The sequence below is a fragment of the Entelurus aequoreus genome, linkage group LG09 (genome assembly GCF_033978785.1).
Source record: "Entelurus aequoreus isolate RoL-2023_Sb linkage group LG09, RoL_Eaeq_v1.1, whole genome shotgun sequence".
NCBI lineage: Eukaryota > Metazoa > Chordata > Actinopteri > Syngnathiformes > Syngnathidae > Entelurus > Entelurus aequoreus.
The window spans coordinates 53307337-53314791 of NC_084739.1; positions in this window are offsets into that span (position 1 = coordinate 53307337).

Genomic DNA, 7455 nt, shown 5'->3' on the forward strand with positions numbered 1-7455 from the left:
ATCATCTGCAAAAAGGAGAGACCTAATCCTGCAGCCACCAAACCGGATCCCCTCAACGCCATGACTGCGCCTAGAAATTCTGTCCATAAAATGTATGAACACATTTGGTGACAAAGGGCAGCCAACACGAGGGTTGGACTCCGGTCCAACCCTCACTGGAAAGGGGTCCGACTTACTGCTGGCAATGCGGACCAAGCTCTGACACTGATCATACAGGGAGCGACCCGCCACAATCAGACATGCCGATACCCCATACTCTCTGAGCACTCCCCACAGGACTTCCCGGGGTGGCCACGGTCAAATGTCTTCTCCAAGTCCACAAAGCACATGTAGACTGGTTGGACAAACTCCCATGCACACTGAAGGACCCTGCTGAGAGTATAGAGCTGGCCTACCGTTCCACGACCAGGACGAAAACCACACTGTTCGTCCTGGATCCGAGGTTCCTCCTCTCCAGTACACATGAATAGACCTTACCGGGAAGGCTGAGGAGTGTGATCTACGATAGTTGGAACACACCCTCCGGTTCCCCTTCTTAAAGAGAGGAACCACCACCCCGGTCTGCCAATCCAGAGGTACCGCCCCTGATGTCCACGCGATGTTGCAGAGTCTTGTCAACTAAAACAGCCCCACAGCATCCAGAGCCTTGCCACCGAGGAGCTTTTTAACTACCTTGGCAACCTCAGCCCCAGAAATAGGAGAGCCCACCACAGATTCCCCAAGCACTGCTTGGCCTGTCGGTATGCCCGCTGCCTCTGGAGTCCCATGAGCCAAAAGGACCAGATAAGGTCTTTCTTCAGCTAGACGGCATCCCGCACTGCTGGTGGCCACCAGCGGGTTCTAGGATTACCGCCACGACAGGCACCAAACACCTTGCGGCCACAGCTCCAATCAGCTGGCTTGACAAGAGAGGCACGGAACATGATCCATTCAGACTCAATGTCCAGCACCTCCTTTGTGACATGTTCAAAGTTCCTCCGGAGGTGGAAAAAGAAACTCTCTTTGACAGGAGACTCTGCTAGGCATTCCCAAAAGACTCTCCCACCATCGGAGCCAGCTCACCAGGTGGTGATCGGTAGAAAGCTCGCCCCTCTCTTCACCCGAGTGTCCAAAACATGAGGCCGCAAATCCCATGACACAACTACAAAGTCAATAATGGAACTGCGGCCGAGGGTGTCTTGGTGCCAAGAGCACATATGGACACCCTTATGTTTGAACATTGTGTTTGTTATGGACAATCCGTGACGAGCACAAAAGTCCAATAACAAAGCACCGCTTGGGTTCAGATCCGGGTGGCCATTTTTCCCAATCACGACTCTCCAGGTTTCAAAGTCGTTGCCAACATGAGCGTTGAAGACCCCCAGCAGAACAAGGGAATCACCCGAGGGAGCACTCTCAAGGGAATCCAAAAAGAGTGGGTACTCTGAGCTGCTGTTTGGTGCGTAAACACCAACAACAGTCAGGACCCGTTACCCAACCCGAAAGCGGAGGGAAGCTACCATCTCGTCTTCTGGGTTAAGTCCAACGTGCAGGCTTTGAGTCGGGGGGCAACAAGAATTGCCAACCCAGCCTCTCATTACTTGCAACGCCAGAGTGGAAGAGAGTCCAACCCCTCTTGAGAGAACAGGTTCCAGAGCCCTTGCTGTGCGTCGAAGTGAGTCCAGCTTTATCTAGCCGGGAACTTCTCCACCTCGCGAGGTGACGTTCCACGTCCCAAGAGCGAGCTTATGTAGCCGATAATCGGACCGCCAAGTGCCCTGCCTTCGGCTTCCGCCCAGCTAACACTGCACCCGACCTCTATGACCCAGCCCATGAGTGGTGAGCCTATTGCAGGGGGGACCCACGTTGCCTCTTCGAGCTGGGCCCCATGGGCACCAGTCGCTCGCCATCGTGCCCCACCTCTGGGCCTGGCTCCACAGGGGAGCCACGGTGACCCGCGTCCGGGCGAGAAAATATCTAGGTCCTCGATTTGTACTTTTCATAAAGGTCTATGAGCTGCTCTTTGTCTGATTCCTCACCTAGGACCTGTTTGTCTTGGGGGACCCTACCAGGGGGCATAGAAGCCCACGGACAACATAGCTCCTAGGATCAGTGGGACACGCAAACCACAAAGGTGGCGGCTCAGAAAGCAGGTTATATAAACATAACTCCAAAACCAAACATGCAAGATGTCTAAACATGCCTGTAATATTGTATCAATGTGAGTTTTACTAGAATCGGTTGTTTTTTTAAGGCTTGCAAACACAAAAAGTTTTTTCTACTCAATATGACAGTAAGTTCTTAAAATGCTGAGATAATGTGAAAAAAACAATACAAATGTATTCCAACATGATTCCTAAACCAAACATGCAAAATGTCTAAAAATGCCTGTAATATTGAATCCATGTGAGTTTTACTAGAATCATTTGTTTTTGTAAGGTTTGCAAATACAAAAATTGAGTTTTATGACAGACACAAGTTAGTTTTTTTACTCATTATAACAGTATAGATGTCATACTATATATTAAAGTTATATGAACATAACTCCAAAACCAAACGTGAATTATGTCCAAAATTGCCTGTAATATTGTATAGATGTGAGTTTTACTAGAATCAGGTTTGCAAATACAAAAATTGGGTTTTATGACAGTATACTGTCACACTCAATATGACAGTATAACTGTCATACTAAATCCATCCATTTTCTTCCGCTTATCCGAGGTCGGGTTGCGGGGGCAGCAGCCTAAACAGAGAGCCCAGACTTCCCTCTCCCCAGCCACTTCGTCCAGCTCTTCTCGGGGGATCCCGAGGCGTTCCCAGGCCATAGTCTTTCCAATGTATCCTAGGTCTTCCCCATGGCCTCCTGCCGTTCGGACCTAGGGAGGCGTTCGGGTGGCATCCTGAGCAGATGCCCGAACCACCTCATCTGGCTCCTCTCAATGTGGAGGAGCAGCGGCTTTACACTGAGTTCCTCCCAGATGACAGAGCTTCTCACCCTATCTCTAAGGGAGAGACCCACCACCCGGCGGAGGAAACTCATTTCGGCCGCTTGTACCCGTGACCTTGTCCTTTCGGTCATAACCCAAAGCTCATGACCATAGGTGAGGATGGGAACGTTGATCGACCGGTAAATTGAAAGCTTTTCCTTCTGGCTCAGCTCCTTCTTCACCACAACGGATCGATTATAGCGTCCTCATTACTGAAGACGCCGCACCGATCCGCCTGTAGATCTCACAATCCACTCTATCCTCACTCGTGAACAAGACTCCTAGGTACTTGAACTCCTTCACTTGGGGCAAGATCTCTTTCCCAACCTCGAGATGGCACTCCACCCTTTCCCGTGCGAGAACCATGGACTCGGACTTGGAGGTGCTGATTCTCATCCCAGTCGCTTCACTGCGAACCGATCCAATGAAAGCTGAAGATCTTGGCCAGTTGAAGCCATCAGGACCACATCATCTGCAAAAAGCAGAGACCTAATCCTGCAGCCACCAAACCAGGCGCAGTCATGGCGTTGAGGGGATCCTCAAAGCCATGACTGCGCCTAGATATTCTGTCCATTAAAGTTATGAACAGAATCGGTGACAAAGGGCAGCCTTGGCGGAGTCCAACCCTCACTGGAAAGGGGTCCGACTTACTGCCGGCAATGCGGACCAAGCTCTGACACTGATCATACAGGGAGACACCCGCCACAATCAGACATGCCGATACTGCATACTCTCTGAGCACTCCCCACAGGATTTACCGGGGGCCAAGGTCGAATGTCTTCTCCAAGTCCACAAAACTTATGTAGACTGGTTGGGCAAACTCCCATGCACACTCAAGGACCCTGCCGAGAGTATAGAGCTGGTCTACCGTTCCACGACCAGGACGAAAACCACACTGTTCGTCCTGGATCCGAGGTTCCTCCTCTCCATTACACATGAATAGACCTTACCGGGAAGGCTGAGGAGTGTGATCTACGATAGTTGGAACACACCCTCCGGTTCCCCTTCTTAAAGAGAGGAACCACCACCCCGGTCTGCCAATCCAGAGGTACCGCCCCCGATGTAGACGCAATGTTGCAGAGTCTTGTCAACCAAGACTGCCCCACAGCATCCAGAGCCTTAAGGAACTCCGGACGGAGCTCATACCCCCGGGGCCTTGCCACCGAGGAGCTTTTTAACTACCTTGGCAACCTCAGCCCCAGAAATAGGAGAGCCCACCACAGACTTCCCAGGCACTGTTTCCTCATAGGAAGACGTGTTGGTGGGACTGAGGAGGTCTCGCTTGGCCTGTCGGTATGCCCACTGCCTCTGGAGTCCCATGAGCCAAAAGGGCTCTTTCTTCAGCTTGACAGCATCCCTCACTGCTGGTGGATTACCGCCACGACAGGCACCAAACACCTTGCGGCCACAGCTTCAATCAGCTGGCTCAACAAGAGAGGAACGGAACATGGTCCACTCAGACTCAATGTCCAGCACCTCCCTCGTGACATGTTCAAAGTTCTTCCGGACATGTTCAAAGTTCTTCAGGAGACTCTGCTAGGTGTTCCCAGGAGACCTTTACAATGCGTTTGGGCCTGCCAGGTCTGACCGGCATCCTCCCCTACCATCGGAGCCAGCTCACCACCAGGTGGTGGTTGGTAGAAAGCTCTGCCCCTCTCTTCACCGAGTGTCCAAAACATGAGGCCGCAAATCCCATGACACAACTACAAAGTCAATCATGCGGCCGAGGGTGTCATTGTGCCAAGTGCACATATGGACACCCTTATGTTTGAACATTGTGTTTGTTATGGACAATCCGTGACAAGCACAAAAGTCCAATAACAAAGCACCACTTGGGTTCAGATCCGGGTGGCCATTTTTCCCAATCACGACTCTCCAGGTTTCACTGTCGTTGCCAACATAGCGTTGAAGTCCACCAGCAGAACAAGGGAATCACCCAAGGGAGCACTCTCCAGTACTCCCTCAAGGTAATCCAAAAAGAGTTGGTACTCTGAGCTGCTGTTTGGTGTGTAAACACAAACAACAGTCAGGACCCGTCACCCAACCCGAAGGCTGAAGGAAGCTACCATCTCGTCTATTGGGTTTAAAGTCCAACGTGCAGGCTTTGAGCCGGGGGGCAACAAGAATTGCCACCCCAGCCTCTCATTAGTTGCAACGCCAGTGTGGAATCTCTTCCACTCTGGCGTTGCAAGTAATGAAAGTTCAGCTCTGTCCAGCCCCTCTGAGAGAACAGGTTCCAGAGCCCTTGCTGTGAGTCCAACTATATCTAGCCGGGAACGTCTCCACCTCAAGCACCAGCTCAGGCTCCTTCCCTCCCAGCGAGGTGACGTTCCATGTCCCAAGAGCGAGCTTATGTAGCCGATAATCGGACCACCAAGTGCCCTGCCGTCGGCTGCCGCCCAGCTCACACTGCACCCTCTATGACCCAGCCCATGAGTGGTGAGCCCTGGAGGGGGGATCCACGTTGCCTCTTCGAGCTGAGCACGGCTGGGCCCCATGGGGACAGGCCCGTCAATCGCCATCGTGCCACACCTCTGGGCCTGGCTCCACAGGGGAGCCACGGTGACCTGCGTCCGGGCGAGAAAAAATCTAGGTCCTCAATAATACTTTTAATAAAGGTCTTTGAGCTGCTCTTTTTCTGATCCCTCACCTAGGACCTGTTTGTCTTGGGAGACCATAGAAGCCCCCGGACAACATAGTTCCTGGATCAGTGGGACACGCAAACCACAAAGGTGGCGGCTCAGAAAGCAGGTTATATAAATATAACTCCAAAACCAAACATGCAATATGTCTAAACATGCCTGTAATATTGTATCAATGTGAGTTTTCCTAGAATCGGTTGTTTTTGTAAGGTTTGCAAATACAAAAATTAGGTTTTACTCACAATGACAAAATCACACTCAATATGACAGTTATTTAAACATAACTCATAAACCACACAAAAAAATGGCTAATAATGCCTGAAATAATGAATCATTGGGAGTTTTACTGAGTTTTACATTTTGCAAACACAAAAAGTAGTTTTTTTACTTGACTGTAATGTTCTTAGAACCCTGAGATAATGGGAAAAAAGCAATAAAAATGTATTTAAACCTAACTCCTAAACAACACATGCAAAATGGCTAATAATGCTTAGGGAGACATGTAACGTTGTTAGTTTAAAAAAATGATCTTTTGTAAAGATATCAAAGATACAAGCTAGTTTTTTTTATTCAATATGACAGTATAACAGTCATACTAAATATGAAAGTTATATAAACATAACTCCAAAACCAAACATGTGTCATGTCTAAAAATGCCTGTAATAATGTATTATTGTGAGTTTGTAAGGTTTGCAAAAACAAAAAGTAGTTTTTTACTCAATATGAAAGTAAAGATCTTAAAATCCTGAGATAATGCGAAAAAAGCAATAAAAATGTATTTAAACATAATTCCTAAACAACCCATGCAAAATGGGTAATAATGCCTGCAGACATGTATCTTTGTTAGTTTTACTAGAAAAATTATATTTTGTAAAGTTTGCAAAGACACAAGCTAGTTTTTTTTATTCAATATGACAGTATAACAGTCATACTAAATATAAAAGTTTATAAACATAACTCCAAAACCAAACATGTGTCGTGTCTAAAAATGTCTGTAATAATGTATTTATGTGAGTTTGTAAGGTTTGCAAAAACAAAAAGTAGTTTTTTCCTCAATATGAAAGTAATGATCTTAGAATCCTGAGATAATGCGAAAAAAGCAATAAAAATGTATTTAAACATATTTCCTAAACACCCCATGCAAAATGGATAATAATGCCTGGAGACATGTATCTTTGTTAGTTTTACTAGAAAAATGATCTTTTGTAAAGTTTGCAAAGACACAAGCTAGTTTTTTTTATTCAATATGACAGTATAACAGTCATACTAAATATGAAAGTTATATAAACATAACTCCAAAACCAAACATGTGTCATGTCTAAAAATGTCTGTAATAATGTATTTATGTGAGTTTGTAAGGTTTGCAAAAATAAAAAGTAGTTTTTTCCTCAATATGAAAGTAATGATCTTAGAATCCTGATATAATGCTAAAAAAGCAATAAAAATGTATTTAAACATATTTCCTAAACACCCCATGCAAAATGGGTAATAATGCATGGAGACATGTATCTTTGTTAGTTTTACTAGAAAAATGATCTTTTGTAAAGTTTGCAAAGACACAAGCTAGTTTTTTTTAATTCAATATGACAGTATAACAGTCATACTAAATATAAAAGTTATATAAACATAACTCCAAAACCAAACATGTGTCATGTCTAAAAATGTCTGTAATAATGTATTTAGGTGAATTTGTAAGGTTTGCAAAAACAAAAAGTAGTTTTTTACTCAATATGAAAGTAATGACTTAGAATCCTGAGATAATGCGAAAAAAGCAATAAAAATGTATTTAAACATAACTCCTAAACAACCCAGGCAAAATGGGTAATAATGCCTGGAGACATGTATCT